A 22,067-nucleotide genomic window follows, 5' to 3' on the forward strand; every position below is an offset into this window, starting at 1 on the left:
TCTAGGGGATGCTGGGGACGCTTCTCTGGGAGACACAGGAAGTTGTATTGCTAGGATTGCACTTGCATATTTTTAAAAATTCAGCAATAACACTGGTTATAGCTGGTGGATAATTATAAGTGGCTTTTATTTGTATTTTTTTTCCCTGTTAAAAAAATAGTTCTAATGAGTCAGGTGCAATGGTACACTCCTGTAATCCCAGTGGTTCAAGAGGCTGAAGCACGAGGATCATGAGTTCAAGGCCAGCCTCAGCAACTTAGTAAGGTCCTAAGCAAGTAGTGAGACCCTATCTCAGAATGAAAAATATAAAGATTAAAAAGGCTGGGGGTGTAGTTTAGTGGTTAAGTGCCCCTGGGTTTGATCCCCTGTACCAAAATAAATAAATAAATAATAAAATAAAAATCTGACACTTGTTAAAATGGTAACAAAGGTTATGGGTCAAGACTATTCAATGAAGTGTATTTTAATAGGTGAGAGAGATAGGTCTGAACAAAGACATGTAGGCATTAAGGTCAAGGAGTAAAGAAAGAGGGTTGGAGGGATGGATGGAAAATTACTAAGAGATGACATCAAGAGTATATGACAGATATGTGTGGCAGATATCAAGGGTCAGGGATAAGGAATTTGATCAGATATTGAGGTGATGAGATAGCAGGGGTTGGAGATTCTCACTAAACTGACTCGGCAGGATTCTTGCTGCATCTGGACCAGGCAGGCTCAAGAGAAGGACCCAGGGGGAGGGCCCACTTGAAAAGAAAGGACTCAAAAAGTCGGCTGAAGTTTAGTCAAGGAGAGGGTCTTTGTGACCCCCCTATCGGCTATAAATACAAGGCCATTAAAATAAGAAACAAAAATTGATAATTATATTTACCAATAGAAAATATGCTCCCAAGAGATGTGACATCTGAATGCAATTTATAATCCTCCACTGGACCCTGGCCAGTATTTATTTTCATTTTTGCCATTAGTGACTTGGTAAAATCTGTTTAGATCAGATAATAGTGTGTTGCTGGATATGTTCTGACTTTGATCATTAAGGTAGAGAATGTCTTTTTTCTTAGAAAATACTCATTGGAGAATTTGTGGGTAGAGGATCATCATACCTTCAGCTTATTCTCGAATGATTCAGGAAGAAATCATATGTACAGCAGAAAGAAGCAAACATGGGCAAATGTTAGTATCTGGGGAATCTGGGTGAAGGTATATGGGTATTCTTTACACCATCTTTGCAACTTTTCTATAAATCTAAAATTATTTCAAATTTTCATGAAATTATTTCATGAAAATGGAAAAACCAAGAGAACCGAAAGAGAGAGAGAGGAAGGGAGGGGGGATTTTTCCAGAAGGTGCCCCTCAATATAAACTGCACCTCACCCAACCTCAGTGTAACATGGACAATGGTGTCCTTGAATTCTCTTCAGTTCCATTTCCTTAAAGTCTATACTCTCTTTCATCCCTAGAGGCAGTGTCACAAGGTAAGATGCTTCTGAACTTCTGAATTCACAAACCCGGGTCCAAGAGCTGCCTCTGTCACCACCCAGCCTTGGGACCCTGGTCATTCCCATTGCCATTGATATTAGATTTCTCATCTACACATGTAAAATGTATTGCACACAGCTGTCATGGGAACATACAGCAATGCATATCATAAGTTCTGCTTCTAGAAGGAGTTCAGTAAATGTTAATTCTCCTCACTATCTTTTTTTCTTTTCATAAGCAGTCTCTCAACCTACTTGTGCTATAAATAAGCAATTTGAGCCCAATTCTCACAAAATTTCTTTAAAATTCATTACAGTTATCTATATTGATTTATAATATTTTCCATAGTACTTGATGCACAGTGGCCTCTTCATGAATGTTTTCTATGGGGTACACTTGACCAGACCTTTTCTTGCCTGATTATCCCAGCATGCTTATGGAGTAAAAAGGGCCCCATTATTAGGCTCTTTTTTTAGATTTGCTAATTGAAGCACTGAGGAGTTGGATGAGGTGCTGTTCTCTAGGTTGCCTGGTAAGTGGTAGAGTCTGGTTGTTGAATCCCATTAACTATAGCAAACTAAAATTTACTGTTGCACTTATATCTGAACAAGTAACCTACAAATGAGCCGTACAAAGTTCACTGGATCTCTGGCCCTTATGTGTAACCACATCCCAACATTCTGAAATGACTTTCTGCTCATTCAGTGTATCTAAACTTTTGACAAAGACCTGTTAGGGGCTGAGCATGAGTTGGGCACTCAAGATAACAAGATGGATAAGGTGCTCTAAATCTTGTGGGAAATATACAACTGAACACAAATTATAAGTGCAGTGTGTAGCTGCTTTCTTTAAAAATTCTCCATCACATTCACTGCTGCAGACTATTTTCATCTTGTTTATGCTTAAATTTATACAAGTTTTGTCTATTGTGATTCAATTCAGTAACCCTGAGACTTTTGTCTAAAACACAAGGTAAACCTCCATCCATAGCTCAGGACATGTCAAGCTGTTCAGTGATCTACAGCTACGGAACCTCTACTCTGAGACAGAGGAGAAGAGATTTTCCAATTCAGAGTCATTTTTACCCTTTTCTCAGACAATACACCCTTTCCAGGGCTGTAGCTGCCCTCACTGCCAGAACTACATTCCCATGGCCTGCAGATGTCTTGGTGTTCCTGGGTTCCAATCCTCCAGGTGCTCCCTAAATATATGCCCATGCTTGGTGTGGGGCACAGCCAGATTTATGGCTTAGAAGCTTGGACATTTCGGCTGGGCCAGCAGCACTCCACATTGAATGAAAGGAAGCGAGACAGACAACCTAATTTAGCAGGGAGACAGCTTAATTGGGGAGGGCAGTGGATCCCAGGGCTGCTTAAAGCAGGAAATATTATTTTGCCACTCTAGAATCTCTAGCAACTTGGAAACCTCACATCCCAAGTCTGAAAATCTCTTAGTTTCGACAGAAGGCTTCAACCGGCCTTTGAACAGTTTGAATGAGATGGTGTCCTATCTCCAGTGAGTGACATTTGTTTAGTAGGAAAAGCCAGGCCTCTCTGGCACATTAAAAGCCATGCAATTGTGCAAACTCTATCTTCCAGACCCCTTTCATATTCTACCTCACTCTCAGTTGTTACATTCTATTCCAGGCTCGTCTTTGTCTTTTCTACTCCCAACATAGTGTCTTGCAATGCGCATTTGTTACTCGGATGAACGAAAGGATGAAAAGAATCCCAGCGACTAGGAAGAAGTACTAAGCAAGAGGTCCACCAGTGTATTTGTGTGAATTCCGTGAAGGATTTCATCTAGTGTCTTCAGCATTAAAAGACATTATCAGACGTTTGCAGTACCACTGCCCTTTTAATGGTAGGTGGCCTGAGTTCGGGCACTGAGATGGCCTCTTCTGGGAGCCCTGCGCACGACTAAGATCAACAAGCTCTATAGGAGTTTGAGAACAGCAGACTTTCCCATATCGGAGGGGGGAGTCGGGAAAGGACCCGATGACATCAGGTATGCAGCCGTGGGTGTCCAGCCAGGCAAGCCCAAAGTTCTTATATCCTCAGAAGCACCAAGTGGTGGATTGCAAAAAAGTAGAGGGTTTAGCCAGCTCGAATGTGCTCTGGCCTGTTGGTGGCTAGAACACGTGCAAGCTCCTGCAGTCTCTTCGGAGCTGAGATCTACTTCTCTTCGCTAGGATGGGTCCTTCTAAATGTACCACACCACCACACTGTTCAGCGTGACCCACCAAGATTTTTAACTCGGATAGGACCCGCGGGGGCGGAGCCAAGACCCCCTCTGCCCTCCCCTAGGCGGTGTAGCGTAAGGATTGGATGCTTCGGAAAATCGCCTCCTGGACTGTCCTGGGGCTTGACGGGTGGCCCTCGGCCCGTGGCTAGTGCGCGGGATGCAGAGTGCTGGGGGTCCAGAGCCCGAGTGATCTTCAGGGGGGGTTTGCCTGTAGGGATTTGGACGCCCCGGAGTGCTGCAAACCAGCGCTTTCGTGAAGCGTCTTGTTGCGCTCACGGGAATTCCGAGAGCATTTAGGAAACTTCTTGCCTCCACTCCTTGCTCCCCACTTTTGGGTGGGAAAGCGGTTGCTGTGTTGTTTGATTTCCTCCCCCAATCGGACTCTGTAAAAATAGCTGTGCGCCAGGCAACTGAACTAAGCTCTGCAGCACCACTGTCCCGGGCCGGGTGTGCACCTAAAAATACCCGACAGTTCCTAGCCTGCGCTCCGGGTGCGGGCGGGTCCGGCCGGGCCGCAGAGGGCGTCTGGAGACCGGAGAAACGGCGGCCACCTGGCCCCTAGCCTCGGCCTGGGCTGTCCCTTTAAATCCTGGAGGAGGCAAAGAGAAAAAAGGAAAGAAAGAAAAAAGACGCGGTGGAGCCCCGGCGGCTGGTGGCTCTGCCTGGCCCCCTACTCCTCCCCCGCGCTGGGGCCTGACTCCCGCCCGCCGCCTCCGCGGGTCCTGAGCGCCCCCCGCAGCGCCGCCCACTCGCCACAGTTACTGTCAAAATAGAAATTAACGGAGCTGGGGAGGAGGCTGGGACGCAGCAAGTGCATGTGTGGCAGGGAGGGGAGGGGGCGCCGCGGAGGGGGCTGGCGCGAGCGCCGGGCGACCGCAGACATCCGGGCCCTTTAGCCCCGTGCGCCCCCCGAGCTGGCGGCGCGGGCGCCGGGCGCGGGGCGCGGGGCTGACAGCCGCGGAGCGGGAGGCGGGGCGCGAGGAGGGCGGAGGCGCGGCACCGGGAGGGAGGAGCTGCCCGCGCGCCCGCCGCCGCTCGACTCCACACCCGCCGGCGTAGCCCCGCCACGAGACTCTGACAGCGGTGCGGCCGGCGCTGCTCCCGAGCGCAGGGACGGACCGACAGCGGCGCCGAAGGAGGACGCGAGCACCGCGGCCCGGCGCCAAGTGCGGGAGGCGCGCGGGGCCGGCGGCGCGCAGAGGTGAGCAGCTTCGCGCGCCGGTCTTGGGCACCGCTGCCAGGGGTCTCTCCCGCACCTCAGCTGCCGAGGTCGCGGGGCGCGGAGAAGGGTGGCTGTGCATCAGCAGCGCCCGAAAGCGGTCACCGAGGCCGTTGCTAGGAGGCAAGCGGTCCGCCAGCCCCAGGGCGCCGGCGGGGGCAGGGGCGCCCTGCTCTCGCTGGGCAGGAGGCGGGGGGCTGCGGTGGCTATTCAGGGGCTCCGTGCGGCAGCCATGCAACCGGAGGAGGCGGGAGGAGGGAGAGAGGGAGGGAAGGAGGGAGGGGAGAGCCAGCGGAGAGTCAGCCAGCAAGCGGGCGCCGCGCCTCCTGGCTGGCACCACGGCCCGGAGCGAAGTGGCGCGCGGGGCTGGAAGGGAACTTCTGCGGGTGCGTGCGGCCCCGGGCTCGGCGGCGCCTCCGGGCCCGGGCAGGGCGGGCCTGTCGGCAGCCACAGGTGGTTTCTGCCAAAAGTTTTATCGCACTTCTGCTGCGAAGGCGCGGAAGCATTCTGGGGAGTGACGGTTTTCTGCGAGTTGGGCACCCACACCTCACACGGTCTTTCCTGGAGTATTAGAAAAGGGCTGGAAATGCGGGATCCCGCACCTCGCCTTGAGGCCTGAGGGCTGCGTGGTGGTCCTGGACCCAGGAGTCGTTCAGGTGGCATCTACTATCCTTGCTGCTGTCAAATTGGGAAGTCAGGAGAAATGGGTGCACGAACACAATTCCTCAAAGCCTCGGTCAAGTTAAGCCAAGCCTGGCAGTGTATCTGTCGCCTGCGCGGGGCAGCTCAGGGTTCCTTCTTAGCGACACGCGTGGGTACCGTGCGCGTCTTTTCTATTGGTGTGCTTGCCTCCTGCTCGGTAGAAAGCGAATTGTCCCCGGACGCTGTGCTGCCTTGTTATTCTGGCCGTTTAACTGATTTCAGCAGAAGGAAGGCCAGGAGGGAGCCAAAGAAAAGCGAAGTGGCAGCTCCTTTACAGTTGAAATCTATAGAGCTATGGAGGCTGGTACCCAAGCCTCAGCAACTATGGCGCAGGGCGAGGGGAGCTGGGGGTCAGCGGAGTGTTTTGTCTGCCCAGTGATCCTGGCTGAACCGTTGGCAAAAGCTAGGGTTGGAGTTTCTGAGGCTTCTGGGACAGAAAGAGGGGTGGCCTGGGAAGAGAAGACCCCTTAAAAGAGGAAGTCTTTTAAGACTTCTAGCTTCGGGAGAGAGGTTCTGCGGTCCCGTGGCTTGGCCCCATTCCTCATTGGCCGGGTTGACTAATCCAGGGCAGCAGAGGTAGAACCACCCGGTAGGTCCATCCTGGGCTGAAAGAAATCATTATTCCCAGAGCGGGTCTGATACCTGGGTGTTGCAAGTAGGTACAAAACTGCGTGAGAGCTAGAAACACTTGGTCCTTCATTCTCCTTGGTCGGGTGCCCACTCCCTATACCCCTCCCCCACGAGTACCTAAGCAGAAAGGGTGCTCTTTGCTTTAAAGAAGCTCACAGAATTTGGGGACTGAAAAAGTCCCTAGTTATGAGGAGAACACATTGTACAAATGAATAACCTTATGCCTAAGGAAGGAAATGGACCTGCACAGTGGTAAGAGGCCGGGAGCCCTAGAGGTGATATCAGTATCAGGTCAGGGCGAAGAGAGTCCCTTCACAAGACCTTGTAGGGCCTGAGATCAGAAATGCCACCCCCAGACCCCAGGCCCATGGTGGGCTTATTATCTGTGTTTTCTAAATCTCTGCTCACCAGCTAATGGGGTATATTTCCCCTCCCTGGTCCTCAGCTTAACAAAATCCGGATATCACTGCAGAGTCCAGTCTGACACTATCCCAACTTTTCCTGCTCCCTCATTACCCCAAATTCCTCAGACTCCTTTGGGAAGATAATGTGGCTTGATTAGTGGAGATGGCTTGCAGCTTGTCTCACGGAAGCACCCACTTCTATAGGATGCCAGAACTCTGTTTTCCTGGTAATTAGGTTTTACAGATATTTTTGAAAGGGAGCCCAATTTCGGATCAATTACACTTGGACACAAATACTGTGCTGTTGTGGATACCAAATGAGAAAGATGAGCAATTATCTGGGGGTGTTGGAATTAATGTTGTTATGAGTATTTGACACAGCTATTAAGCATCAATGAGTTGGTTTTCAGTAAATGTTTTTTACTCTGTATTGTATTGAGCAAACAAAGTGTCTTAATTAAAAAGAGCTGCGAGTTGGCCCCTTAGATTTTAGCCACTTGTTTCTTACCAGTGTGTATAGGGAGGGGCCAGGAAGGAATAGAATGATAAACAGAATGGTTAAGAGAGCTTTTACCCCTCAATCCAAAATGGTCTAGTGCAGTGCTTAGCCTTCAGTCTATAATGTTATGTATGGTCTGGCAGAACCTTATTAAATCAAAATAGGTCTGGGTGTGGTGTGTGTCAATCTGTATTAGTCAGCAATGACTTGTAAGAGAGAACATTTTGGAAGTTTTATTGCTTTCAAGGACATGCAGTATCAAGAATTCAAGGCTAATGCAGTGCCACTGAGTATAATTCTTTTGCTTTCTTGAATAGATTAGAATCAATGTCCCCATAGCTATGCTGAGGACTCCTGTAGAAGAAACCAAGATTTGGCATCCTAATAATAACATAGTGTTACATTTTGACAGCATCATTCACTTTCTTTGCATCCCCATGAGCTAGATAGTTCAGCTATGTGTTCATCTTACAGATGGAGAAACCGAGGCACAGTGACAGAACAGTGTCTTTCCTATAACTCCTCCCACTGCATTAACATACTTTGAGTATGCACTTTTGGCTTCCTGGGTTGACCAGGATGTAAGAGACTCCCTAGTTATGTTTCTGGACCCTTGTCCCTTTCCCGCACTGCAGTTACGGAGAGGCATGGAGAGGTGGGGTTACAGTTGTAGTTCATTGAAGGCCAAAGACCAGCCATCAGGGCATTTGCCCCCACCCCCACCGGGTGTGGGCAGTTGTCCTCCCTCTCCTAGCAGACTGTGGGAACTTGGGTGCAGAGGGACCAGCTGGCTGAGGCTGGGGCGGGGGTGTGGGATCTGTGCCTGTGTAGGGCTGAAGGAGTCCAGGCTATTTATATCCCCTCCTCCCCTCCTGGGAAGAAGAGACTCAAGGGTCTGGAACCATTTGCAGCACTGACTTCTCTCTGGGATGATGTTCTACTGGAAAAATACCCACCATGTTTCAGTGAGCCCCCACCTGTGTGGAGTGAGCCCTCAGGGTTTCTTGGGACATCTGCAGGCCTGGGGAATTTAGGACGCCAGGGTTTCCTAGAGCCAGCCTGGGCACCTTTTCTCCAGCACTGCCCCCTCTGCACAGTGAAGTTCTCCAGGGCAGAACTGAGAACCTGCTAAAGGAAGAGTAGTTGGCTTTTCTGAATAATGACAACAATGAATTTTATGCAGGAGATTCTGAAAGTGGCAGATTAGATGTGGCTTCCTCTGACAGAAAGCTGAGGCCCTTCTGTGCAGGGCTGGCGGAGGAGGGTTGAGGACTCACATCTTCCCCAGCCCTCCCCAGGCCAGTCCCAATGGTCCTCCTTGCTCACCCACTCTTTAAGCCAGTACCCACGTCCTCCTTTGTCTGCATGGTGCTGGCCTCAACTTCATTCCTGAGACTGAATCCCCTCCCCCATCAGAGGCAGAGATTTGGGGCTGGTTGGATCAAGCCCACCTCTGAGCTGGTCTTACCTGCAGAATTGATTTGCCCATCACAACCATTTCAGGGTTTCACCTGGGGAGAAGACTTAAGTCAGAGGCCCTGAATGTCAAGGAGGAGTCAGGGGTGGGCAGCATGGACAGGGGTGGCCTGGCAAGTTTGGCACAGGCACATGTGCTCATGCTTTTCAGGGCAGGGCTCGTGTGCTGCTCCTTTCCATGTGCCCAGTGTCCAGCACAAGGCCTGGGCACAAAGTGTGTGCTGACCCAAGGTCATAGGTTGAGCATCGGTATACGGGTGGAGAGCAGTCTGATTGGCGTCTTGGTTGCCATTGGCTGTGCTCTGTGACGCTGGCCGGTGTCTGGAGGGCAAGGATGTGGTGGCAGTGTGCATGAGGAGAGGGGGTTTCACAGGCATTGTGAGAGCCCTGGGGCCAGGCTTCTACCAGGAGTGCCAGGAGCACCCAGCATGGACCCAACAGCTAAAAGCTCTCTCTGTGTCCAGCCCAGGCTCACATGGGGGCAGACAGAGGGAGGTGCCTTTTGGAAAGCAGATCAGGCCACTGTCTTCTGTGGCTCTCTGTGACCACTCCCAATCTGGCCTCTGCCTGCCCCTCTGGCCTCCCCCCAGTCCCCTGCCCCACCCTACCCCTTGTTGTTTCTGAGCACTTCTGAATGCCACAGAGCTCCTGTGTGTCTGGTGTGCCTGTTCTCTGCCCCAATTGCCCTTCCCTCAGATCCTCCCAGCTGGCCTCTCCTGGTCAGTTAGGTCTCCACGGAAACATCATTTGCACTGTATTCTTCACAGCTCCCAGTGCCATCTGGGATGTATCTGGGTTCTCCTCTTGCTATTGCCTGACTCCCCACTGGACTGTAAGCTCCCTGAGGGCAGGGGCCTTGTTGGTTTTGCTCCCTGTTATTCCCTCAACCCTGGAGCGGTGGCTGGCCCGTGGCAGAGTAAATAGCTGGTGAGTGGAGATGCTAATCACTGCTCTGGGCTGTGTGAAGAAGAGGCAGCCAGGGCCTTGCCCTCTGGGTCTCTTTGGCCTTGAGGCACAATTAAAGTGTGTGTGTGTGTGTGTGTGTGTGTGTGTGTGTGTGTGTCCATCCTGATGCATGGCAGGAAGGGAGGTGGCATTCAAGGGGCACAGCCCAGAAAGGCCCCAGTCAAGGCTGGCTTAGTGCAGGGGTTGTGTGTCTGTCAAATGATATAGGATGTGCTCAGGAGCTCTGCAGGCTGACCCACCTCCAGGGCTGAAGTTCCCCTGGCTTGTTAGGCTGGTGTGTGCACGCTCTTTCTCTCTCACTCTCTCCTTCTCTCTCTCACTCTCTTGCTCTCGCTCTCACTCTGTTTATTTACTTCTTTGGTGGGCAAGAGTTCCAAGCATAATGCCATCCTTGGAGAGTCAGGAATGTTGTGTTTTTCCACCAGCGCCACTCATTGGCAGCCTCCTCCGAACAGCTGTGGGCAGCTGTCTGCCAGCATGGCTGCAGGGAGGGTCCCTCTCCAGGGCCAAGGGGCACGCTCAGCCCTGCAGGAGCAGGGAATTTCATTCGCGCTTCACACCCTGATGATTTCCAAACCCCACTGAAACGGTGCCCATAAAAACAGATTCATGAGGAAATTAAAAAACTATTAGCATTCAGTTTACTGCTTATTTTCTGATTGTAAAGGGAATAAGAGTCATGATAGAAAATTTAGAAAATATGGAAAAGTATACAATTAAAATGAAAGACGGCTTCAACACCTCGGTTTTGGGGTATTTCCTTCCAGTCTTCTTTTTTGTTCCTATGCTCATTAACACATAGAAACATAAATATGAAATATGACTGGCAATAGACATTGTTTCCCCAAACTTTTAAAACCCATGTGGCCTTCCACTAACCCAAGGTCTCCTTTCCCTTGGGACCTGACACTTGAACTCCCACTGTGAATCACTGATTCTGAAAGAAGATGTCAAGTCTCCTGATCCAATAGTGAGATTCCAGATAGCTTTACCTTTGATGCTTCAAGGAAAACCGTTGTCCTTCCCTGTTCCCTAGCACACTGTGTTTGCCCTGGGGGAAGTGCTTCTTCCTGCTAACCTCTGCACCATCATGTTGTGGACCGGGAGCCCATGGTGTTGCAAGTGTCCTCTACCATACTGAAGGATGTCTTCATGATCTTTGGAAACATGTTTGTGTAGCATCCCTTCGAGCATGCACCATACTTTATTTATCCATTATATATATATATAAAAAGATTGGTCCCCGTTAACTGCAGGAGAAACTGTAGAAGTAGGAACTGTGTCCTTCCATTATGGCGTTGAGGACATCACGGTTGTGGAAAGCCCTCATTTCTTCAGGAGTCCGGGTACTTTTTCTCTTTGCTGCCTTGTTCTGGGACCTGGAAGAGAGTCTGGCGCGTAGTAGGGACTGGGGGACTACTTTGCTGAATGAATAAAACACAGAGCTGTTCCTGATTCAGCTGAGGGATGTCAGGGTCTCCTTTGAGAGGGTGCTTGGCTGGAGGTGGGTCCCCAGGCTCCAGGGCTCAAAGGGCAGGAAGAAGAGCAGAAAGGGCAGCGCAGGGAGGCCCACCCCAGGGAGGCCCACCCCAGAGAGGCCCACCCCAGAAACAAGGCACTGACTGGTTTCAGTGGCTTTCCGAGGAGGTGAGGCTCAGGCGGGAGCTTGGTAGAAGGGGATAGTAGCAGCACTTGGTGTCCTGGAGGCAAGTAGAGGAACCCGGGCAGGGGATGGGCAGGGACGGGACCTCACAGGACTGAGCCTGTGCAGCCCAAGCCAGGGACTGGCAAAAGACTCTTCAAACTGGTACCTTTGATCCCAGCAGAGGGTGGCTCCTTGGGACTGTGAGGCACCTTTTGCCTAAAGGCAGGTACCCTGTGGGGAAACTGAGGCTGAGAAGCGCCGGTGAGGTCTGGCGAGTGAGGATGAACTCCCAGACTCGACTCCTTGGCTCGCTCACTTTCCCTCTCAGCCCAGGCTTCCTTGTCTGCGTGGTGGCAATGACACCTACTTGGTAGGGTGGCGAGGGAACGAGACCGAGCTAGCACACAGGAGTCACTTAGATAAAGATCAAGGGATCCCTGCGTGGAAGCCGCTGTTACTCATGCATTTTATCGATTTTTATTCCTGAATCCAAGGAAAAGGGAGAACAAAACATTGAGAATTGGTACCAAAAAAAGCTAGGACTTCGCTGACTCCCTCCTTCTTCCCAAGCTGCTCCGATTTCAGGGATAAAAACCCAGTCTATATGGACGATGTCTTTGGGGACAACGGGACGCCTGTAGGTGGAATTGACATCTCCCATGGGGTGCGGGGGCCCCTCCCTTCCCCACTTTGTATGGAGGGAGCACATTTATTGAAATCAGGAGCTTAATTGAAAGGTCACTGATGAGAACATGGTACTTCTCCTGGGCACCGAATGGCCTCTAGAATGGAGGACGTCTGCCCATGGAGACGGGAGTGGCCAGGTCCGCTCAGCTGGTTAGGGGCTGGATGAGATCTAGAGCAGTGTGGCCTCGTAGGAAGCCAGTGAGCCCTCTTCGTAATTTTTTCTAGTAGCCATATTTTAAAAGAGTGAAAAAAAAAAAGATTGGATAAAATGAGTTTTAGTAATATATCTTATTGAAAATATTGTAATGTCAACGTGGGACCCTCGTCACATTTCAAGTGCTTAATAGGACCCTGAGGTAGTGGTGGCCATAGTGGACATCAGGGGGAGCCTGGGGCACAGGTTGAGAGGGCTGGGGCTGCTTGGGGCGGGGGACAGTGCATTGCCAGGGAAAAGCAGCTGCCCACCCCTGGAGGGAATGTATTAATTGTAAGCCAATTGGGGATGAATTAAAGGACTGTGAGAGCTGCCTTTTGTCCTAGCCCAGCAGTGGGTGTAGGTTTATTTCGGGGCAGCCATTCCATTCTAGAAAGGCCCCAGTTTCCTGTCTGTGGCCTGAGGTCGTGTTCTCTCTAGGAGCCACTTGTGCTCTGGTGCTCTCTCCTTCCTGAGAGAAGGATGTGGAAAGGCCCCTTAGCCACCTGCCAACAGGCAGAGGGTGCAGGTGGGGTGTGGCGCGGAGGCTTGGGCGGCAGAGAGGACCTGGGCTCCCGTTTTAAAGCAGCCGGTTTCAGAGCCGTGTCTGGACAGTTCCTACAGTGAGCCTCTCCGAGAATGGTCAGCGTCCGGACGTCACCGTGGAGCCGCCTTCTGTGAGGTGTGCTTTGGAGATGGAGCAGGAGCGTTGTGACTTTAAAACGGTGACAGGTTTTCATTGTGTTCCAGCCCCGGAGCGTCCTCTTGTCCCTGGCCATCTCAGAGGGCTTCCACCGGCAGCTATAAAAGACAGGAGGGGCCCTAGAGGAAATATCAGCACCAAAAAGGAACTTTTTCAGCTCTGTCATAAATGGGCACTGGGCCTGTGCAGAGAGGATGTGGGAAGAGGGAGGGACAGGGCAGCAGGTGTGTCTGGAGGGAAGGGCGTGTCCCAGGGTATTTTCAGCAACTGAAGTCACAGGCGCTGGTTTTCCTGCGCTCTGATGAGCAGGGAATGGGGTTTTATCTCCCCACCACAGCCTTCTAGAGGGTCACATTGTCACCAAGTACTTGGCTGTGTCCACCTGGGGACCCCACCTCCCAAACAGGAAAGGGGCCTCAGTGCTCTAAGGGGCAGGCTTGGACTACTGTCCCCAGATGAGGAAACTGAGGCCCAGAGGGGCCACACCGATTTCCAAGGTCACCCTCGGAGGCAGCGGGGAGAAATGCCAGGCCCCGGGCAGCCCCCTGCCTTCCTGGGGTGTGCTCCTGGGCTTTGTCTCCTTCCTGGTTCACAGATGACTCAACAGTCTGCCTTGAACTGTTTTTAAATGAGGATTTCTCTTTCATGTTTTCCTAAACTAGATTTTTTATATTACTTTCCCTCACATTGTTTGCTTTGAATTTTTAATTTAATTTTTTCGAATAGGTCAACACTTCCAGGGTTTAAAATTCAAAAGGTACAAAAGGGTACTTAAAGTGAAACATCTTTTTCTCACTGCTGTGAGTTCTCTTACCCAAGGCCACCGATGGTTTCTTTGGCTTGAAGACATTTGACGAGAACACAATAAAACATGTCTATGTGCGTGTGGACATGAGTGCGTGTGGACATGAGTGCGCGTATCCCTAATTTTTTACCAAGTGGAAGCAGAACATACACATCATACACATTTTATTCCACTTTATACTTTTTTAGAGGGGAGGTACTGGGGATTGAACTCAGGGTCACTCAACCACTGAGCCACATTCCCTGCCCTATTTTTGTATTTTATTTAGAGACAGGGTCTCACTGAGTTGCTTAGCATCTCACTTTTGCTGAGGCTGGCTTTGAACTCGCGATCCTCCTGCCTCAGCCTCTTGAGTTGCTGGGATTACAGGCATATGCCACTGTGCCTGGCCCACTTTCTACTTAATGTATCTTGGAGATACCTACGATTGGCCTGTTTTACCTTGACTATTTGACTGCCTTTATGCATGAATATTTTGGTTGTTTCTAGTCTTTTGTTGCTGCAGTACTCAGTGATTTTTTTTTAATGAAAGCAATCCTTGATTTTTCTGAATACAGGCAAATTTTTAGCACTCCAGGAATAAGTTCTCTGAGTTATTATTCGCTTCAAGGAATAAAATTGCTTAGTTGTTTAAGGATTAAGAGTACAATAAACAACTTTCAGATGATCTTCCTAGAAAAAAAAAATCATACAGTCAACCTCGACTCATTAACCCAGTGTTTCTTGAGCTCCTACTATGTGCTGAGTGGAGGTGGGTGCAAAAGAGAGAAAGGCTTGCAGGGTAGCGCTCACACTTTGGGGCGAGGGTCTCAGATGGCCACTCTGATAGGAGCAAAGGACAGACACTTCATTCTGGGGAAGGGGGGCTTGGGTGCAATCCCAGTGAAGGAAAAGGGAAGTCCCCAGGGGCAGTGCTGGGCCACTTGAATTGGAGGTGGGGTGCAGGGTGCCAGGGAGAGCCCTGGGCTGGTTGGCTGTTTACTGACCACAGCTTGTGCCCTTGTTCCCCCTCAGCTGCCTCTCAAGGTCACTGCCTTTCTGCAGGGTCCTCCTGTGGGGCCCCGGCTCAGCTAGGAGGACTCTATCTGTCCTTGGTGTGTGCCTTCTGACCTTGAGGACCTTGGAGACCCTCTTTATCCCTGGGAATCAGGGCTGGTTTCAGAGTTCAGAGCAGGGCCAACCCTCAGGGCAACCCTGAGGGCAGTTATGGGGGAGCAGCCCAGTGACGGGGTTGGGGGGGTGGTCATCACAGAGGGATGACCCTGGCTGGATCAAAGGAGGCACATGTCCCTGCCTGGTCTGGAGGTTCCAGCGCTTGTCCCTGGGTGTATGCTGCTTCTTGTCCCCCTCTTGTGCTGAGAGATCTGCCTCCCATGAACACAGGCCTGGAAGCCTGCCCTCTTGGGGCTCAGCATGCGTCCTGAAGCAGCCCCCAGGCCAAGAGAGTGGACAGCCCTCAGTGGGCTTCAAGGTGAGAGCTCCAGTTGCTGAGGAGTGGCCGATGGCCCTGAACACTGTCTGGTCACTAAGAATCTTTGCAGGTAGGAAAGCAGGGATCTCCCAGGGAGCACAGGGTGCACTGGGGGTCCCATGGGGTCTTCTGTCATGGGCGGGGTTCCTCACAGGGTCAGGAGAAGCCCAAGACATGGTCTTGCCTTCAAGGAACCAAAAATTGCTTGGAAGATGGTGATCCACACAGGGCATGTGCAGGCCTCGTGCTGGAGGGCTGCGTGGTGCAGTGGGGCTTGGGAGGCTGGAGAGCTAGGGAAAGAGCCGTGTGTGCTCTCCTGTCCCGAGCGTGTCGAGTGGGCAGATGAGAGGCTGGAGATGACCCTCCGGAAGGGAGCGGGTAGGAGGATGACAACATGTTATGAGCAACTGGGCCGGGCAGGCACTTCCCGGGTGTGGCTCCCATAATCCTCATGGCAACTCTCAAATCCACGTGATTATTCCCATTTAGTGGATGAAGAGCTGAGGCTTGGGATGTTTAAGTTAATTTGCTTGAGGTGGTACCACCTGCCAGGAAATGACAGCGCTCTGATTCCAGAGACCATATTTACTCCACCTCACTCCAGAGAGTGCTCAGGGTGGAAGGACCCTGCCTGGGCAAAGGAGTGGTTGTAGGACCATCATGTAGGTCTTGTAGGGCCAAGCTTAGCGAGGAAGCGCCCCTCAGCTGTAAGAATGTGTAGGAAGCAGGTGGGGGAAATGCATTTGGTTAAGGGGTCCGACTTGGGGAAGTAATTGCAGTAGCTTGGACCTCTCAGGCTGGTGCCCGCTGTCCAGTTCACTTCCAACATCTTTGCCTCCATGAGCTTGGTGCTGATATGTGTCAAGAGAGGCGTAGTAGTTTCAGTTTCAGCCTTCAATGGTGAGAATTTAGGAAGAGACCATCCACTTGATACCAGGTAGTAAGCGCATGTATTTCAGTCTAGCACCAAACAAGTAGGATTTTTATTCATTGGCCAATATCTCTTTCATATGGCATTTTAGGAAATTGCTTTTGGAGCCACTTAAGTATTGTTGTAAAAATGCAACTACCAGCACAAAGAAATACCAGGTCTCAGGCTGGGGATGGAGTACCTGCCTTATATGTGTGAAACCCTGGGTTCAATCCCCAGAGACAAAAACAAACAAACAAACACAAAAACAAACCCCACACCAGGTCACTGCATTTAGGTGTAAAGGCCTCCCAGAGGTCTTTACATAAATGTGCATTTATGCATATTTTATAATTCTGCAGATGGATCGTTCTATTTTTGTCCTTCTTTGAGGGCCACATGACGTGCTATAGACTATTGTTGTGTCCCACGGTGGAGGATAAAATTTCTCTTTTGGGGCTGGGGATGTGGCTCAAATGGTAGCACACTCTCCTGGCATGCGTGCGGCCCGGGTTCAATCCCCAGCATCACATACAAACAAAGATGTTGTGTCTGCCGATAACTAAAAAATAAATATTAAAAAATTCTCTCTCTCTCTCTTTAAAAAAAATTTCTCTTTTATTGTATCTGCTCTGTATGGGGTGGTGAGTGGACAGGTCACAGGAAATGATTTGAGGGCTAGTAAATCCTGTGTCAGGATCGGGCTATGAGATGTGGTGAAGAGACCCAAGGACCCCACTCCAAGGCCCCAGTTTGCATAAGCTTCCTCCAGTGGATTTATATCCATCTTTGTAGTCTCAAGGTTTCTCTGCCCTAGTTCTAACTTACAAATAAATACAAACCATTTACACAGAAAATCCTGCCTGTTAGTTTTCCGACTGTCTCTAGCACTTGAGAGTCTGTGCCTTAATGAAAGAATAGCAGGTGGCAGATCGGAATTTCACCTGATGAAGTTAAGCTCATCTCAGACTCCTTGCCTTGAGCCTTGCAGAATGTTTATGAAGAGCAAGGAAAATGCTTCCTACGTCTGGGTGAGCTCTGATGGTAGATGTGCTTGTGCCCACTTTGCAAATCATCTTCTGATTCAGATTTCAGCAAGTTTCCAAGAACACAGAAATCTTGCTCACGAGCTAGGCAGTACAGATGAGAAGGCAGAGGGCAAAATCCCAGGTCCTGTCCTTTCTAGCCACTGGAAGAGAGGTAAGCATGTGCTGGCCTTTGTCTACCCGGAGTCCTGAGATGTATCCTCGACTGCATTGCCACAGTGGGTAGAGATGCAGAGAGAGGTTGTAAAAGTGAATTATTTGGTAAAGCAACATTTCTGCTTACAGGATAGAAAACGAAATCCTGCCCTGTGCTTCCTCCGTGGCTCTGCCAGGAATTCCTCATTCCTTGAGGTTCTGATGCACCCGATTCAGCCACCTTGCAGAGTCACCTATGTGCGGAAGTCATTAAAAGCTATTGTTTAACTAAAGGCTTTTCATTTCCTTCCCTCCCATTTCCCAAGCCCCTGTGTCTGCGAGGACCTGACTCAGCAACATTCTATTTTGGGCATTAGTTACCTCCTCTCAGCTTCTGGGCTACAGCTCCCTAATTTTCAGTTCTTTGCTGAGAAATGACAATTACCTGGATATGGACTCCCAGCCTGAAGTAGTCCTCCTTCAAAAGGATACATCATTGTGCTGGTATTCTGCCACCTGCCACCGGTTACCTGGGGACTGAATTCTCCTTCATGCTATTGATGGACAAACTGACAATTTCACCATTGCAAAGTATTACATTTCCTGGGAAAGTAGTCATTGGCCAGGGCATTAAAGTCTTTGAATAGAAAACACACGCACACACATGCACACACACACACATATGCACACACGCACACATGCATACAGACTCACTTCCACCTCCTACCCCCCAACCCCACGCACGCACATCCTCTAGCTTTAATGGGATCATGGATGGAAAGCACCCAGCACAGTGATTGTCATGGAGCCCAGAACTCAATAAATATTATCGACTACTCCTAATTTTATAATTATTATGCTCAGGAGGAAAATGTAGCCCTGGAACCCTTTGTTGTCACGCTCGGGAATCAGAAAGCTCCCTTACTTAGCTTAGTGACCCTTTGGTTGATTTTTATACTCCATCCTTCACACACATACAGCACATTAAGAGTCTGTGCGTTCTTGGGATGTGTGCAAAATTCCAATTCCTGTCAGGAGAATTTATGCGTGGTTTTAGAGGGGATAATCGACCAGTTAGTATGTGCGCTCTGATTTTATACACATACGCATCGCCGTTTACAGCACACATTATAACATCTTCAGTCTCTGCCAAGAATGTGTATTTCTTAGCCCCATGCATTTGCATATTATGGGTTCATAACTCCAAAAAGCTGTAAAGATCTCCACGAAAAATGTAGTCACTGTACTCTGATGTTCTAAATCTCAATATAGTAGTAGAACCTGGCTAATTTTTGTCCTTGCTAATGTGCCAGCCCCATAATTTTTACACACACACACACACACACACACACACACACACACACTGAGGGGCTGCTCAGTGCTTGGGCAATACCTATTTCTAAGCAAAGATTGAATAGCTGGGAACTGAGCTGGATTGCCTATCCCCAGACTTCATTACCTTTCCAAAATATATCATACGCACGGCAAAACGTAGTATGGTCTTATTACGGTTGATTAAAAAGAAAAGATTCATCAAAATAAATGAACCCACTGAACCTGCATGTGATCTTCCCTGGTTGGCCTCCCTGGCCTCCCACCCTCACCCTCACCCCCACCCCCAGCTTGAGTCATGTGCTGGTCTCTGGCTTCACTGAGTTCCGTGACGAGGCAGAGAGCTCTTCAGAAATTGCTCTTTCAAGCTAAAATCACCAGAAAAATCCAGCTACCCACGCCTCACTCTCTAATCAGTCATTAGAGCATTTGCCATTGGCAGCACTTGATTTGACCAAACAAAATAGAGCAGCAGGAAGAGAAGAAACTTCTGAGACTTTTTTTTTTTTTTTTTTTAAGGCTTTGCAGGTACAAGGCACCTGAATTTTAAAAACCATCACGTGGAGGTTTTCTTTTTGAAGTTCAGGGAAAAAAGGATGCCAAGTTGAAGTCTATTCTACCCTATTTCAGTGTAGCAAGAATTAAATAGCTGGCCTATAGGACTTTTCAAGTTTGATGGCAATGATGCAGAAATCCACTGTGGCCTTGCCAACCTGGGGACTGCTGGGACTGGAGACAGGCCAGGGCTGGGGAGGGACACCAGTGACACCTTTTTTTTTTTTTTGTGGTCTGCTTTGTTCAATGATTCTCAATCAGAAAGTGTGCAGGTTGAAGAGCTCCCTGCAGATTGGCAGCTCTGCACCTCTCCTGGTATCTGGGAGAGTCCTGGTTCCTGGACTGGGAAGAACACCATTTCCTAGCTGTTCAAGAAGTTCCTGGTTCACGTGTCTGAGGTTACTGACGTCGGGTTGGTTTTGATTGTCCTGGTGCCTCTTAGCTTCTGCTCTTTGTGTTTTATTTTTAATTAGGGGCATTTGCATTAGTCATGTGTGTATGTGTGTGTGTGTGTGTGTGTGAGTGTGTGATCATTTTAAAGGTGTCCCGACTAAACTTACCTTCCGTTTCGATTCAGAACTTCATTAGAGAAGAATCAGAGGACATTTTTTTTTACATTTATAAAAGTATTTTAAATATTTTAATAGCTTTATTGAAGTATGATTTACATGCCACAGACTTTGCTTTAGGTACATAATTCCAACATTAATATATTTATATATATACATCATCAGAGAGAGAGAGAGGGTATTAGTGAACAGGGACTGTGGAAGAAAGAGAAAGGAATCCTTTTGTTGCATGCCTGTGTGGGTACAAACCCCGGTTCACCTTCCCTGCAGAAGGAAGCCGGAGAGGGACAGCCACCCTCTGGTCTTATTCTGTCCCCATCCTAGCGGGGAATAAGGGCCTTCTCAGTGCTTGGGCAATACCAGTTCTTCCCCAGTCATTAACAATTTGCAAGTTCCAAGGTATTGTCACATCAGAAGCGTATTCATTGGCACATTTGGCCCCAGCCCTTTCCGGTTCTCACAGATTTTGCTGAAGTGACTTCTTCAGTCACCAGGCCAGTTCCCTCTGGAGCTGAGGTGAGGGGCCAGGAGCACGCTCACTGGTCCGCAGGTGAGTGGAGCCCAGACCTTGGCCTCCCGACTTTCCAGGTGGTGGAGTGGCCTTCTGGCTGCATTTCCCTGCTGGGACCACCTGATGCAGGCAACGGAGGAGGAAGAGAGCAGAAGGGTGACGAGGAGGTCACCAAGACCCGTTCATCTCCTTCACGGGTTTCTGGTGTACCAGCACCCTGGCTCAGCTCCAGAGCTATCTTTTGCTCCTTGAAGTCTTCTCACTGGGGACACTGTGCTATGGTGGTCTGGTTTTTACCAGTTCTCTCATTTTGCAACCCTGAAAGGAGTAGAGTTCAAGAGGAAGACCTCCTAACTTAGGCCTTCATTCCAAAAGTAGCCATCCTTTGATTATACCTGGTCACTCCAAGCACGGAATTGGGCCACACAGAGAAATACAGCCCTAGCTTGCACCTGGACTTCTGTTTTAAATCCTCTTCTGCATTCTATGGGGGTGTGCCAGTGTGTTGTTTTGAAAAAAAAAAAAAAGGTTCTGTAAAAGACCATATTTTAGGGTAAAAAAGGGCATTTCATCTATAAAAATTCAAAAATTTTTTCTAAAAAGTTAGTAAAGAAACTATTGTATGTAGATGCATGTATGTATTTGACCTTCTCATAAATAGTGGAAAGGGAAGGTCTCGTGCTTTGAAAGGGGGACAGGCTTGCCCTCTGCGTCCAGGGACTGTCCCAGGGAATTCGTCCCCCTGGGGTGCCTGCTTAGACGTCCTTCCCTTCAGCCTTTGCCAGCTGGTGTGGAGCAGAAAGCCAACTCTTGGGGCAGAAAGCCAAGCTCTCCCTTGAGCAGAGAGCCGCAGAGGGGAGAGGGAGGTAGGCGGCAGACCCTGAGCAGAGAAGCACCAAGGCGGTCACAGCCCGGCCACTGGCAGGCTGTGCGGGTTTCGCATGGAAAGGAGCTGGCTACGCACCCCGAGCCTCTCCAGGCAGGGCAGCCAGAGGGTTTTATAGCAGTGGCTCCCTCCAAGCAGGGCCCACCCTTCTAGACCAGCAACCTCAGCGTCTCCTGGGACTTAGGAGAGATGCCCACGATGGGGCCTCGTCCTACCCAAACCGCCCAGATCAGAAACTCTTAGGGTGCACCAGAGATCTGTAGTAGAACAAGCCGCCTCGGGAGGTTCCCTGGAACTCTCTAGTTTGAGAATCACTGCAGTAGAAAGGCGGGTACATGAAGCAGTGACAGATAAAGGCTGAGGAGCAGATCCTGCTTCTGTACTATTTCTGTGAACTTGTGAATTCATTAAGTCACATCTGGGTGATTTAATAGTTTTATTATTCTATACAAAATGTCACCGACTGACTCGCTTAGCAAAAACCCAAGAGGCACTTAGAGCACGGAGGAGGTTCGGAGAGTCACGCCGCCTGGACTTTACGTCCTGGCCACGCCACTTACCAGCCGTGGTTCCTTCAGATGCCCAGGCCCCATTTTTCTCTCTGAGGGTGGCAGTTCTCACCACGTGGGGTTTTTTGGGAGGACAGAGATTGGGAGACATCTATGGGCAGCATCTTGCTGAGAAGGTATTTCTTCAATGGCCAGTTCTGTTCTGGGGGTCCTGCTGTCACCTGCTGGTGGTCACCCAGAGGCCATCGTTTTATTTCTGGAACTGAATAATGAGGGATCTGAGGCTCCAGTCCACTCGTTTATTTAATGGTCGAGGAAGGGAAACTTGGGGGTTTTTAGTTACACAGTGAGTTGTTCGCAGAGGAAGAGTCGGAGCCCCTGTGTCGGCCGTGGCTCAGCAGCCTCCTTGCCCAGGCCTTGTGTCCTTGAGCATTTGGGCCCTGGAGCATGTGAAGGCCAATGTGAGAGCCCCTGGCAAGGGCAGGTGACAG

General features: G+C 49.8%; 1 protein-coding gene across 1 annotated transcript in view; it reads left to right on the forward strand.

Moving 5' to 3' along the window:
• Window positions 1–4,732: 4,732 nt before the first annotated feature.
• Window positions 4,733–22,067, forward strand: part of Zbtb7c (zinc finger and BTB domain containing 7C) — a 321,065-nt gene continuing 303,730 nt past the window's right edge. The window contains exon 1 of the mRNA XM_078030065.1: window positions 4,733–4,924. The gene's annotated coding sequence lies outside the window, so the exon portion shown is untranslated. The remainder of the gene's footprint in view (window positions 4,925–22,067) is intronic.

The sequence above is a fragment of the Ictidomys tridecemlineatus genome, chromosome 13 (genome assembly GCF_052094955.1).
Source record: "Ictidomys tridecemlineatus isolate mIctTri1 chromosome 13, mIctTri1.hap1, whole genome shotgun sequence".
NCBI lineage: Eukaryota > Metazoa > Chordata > Mammalia > Rodentia > Sciuridae > Ictidomys > Ictidomys tridecemlineatus.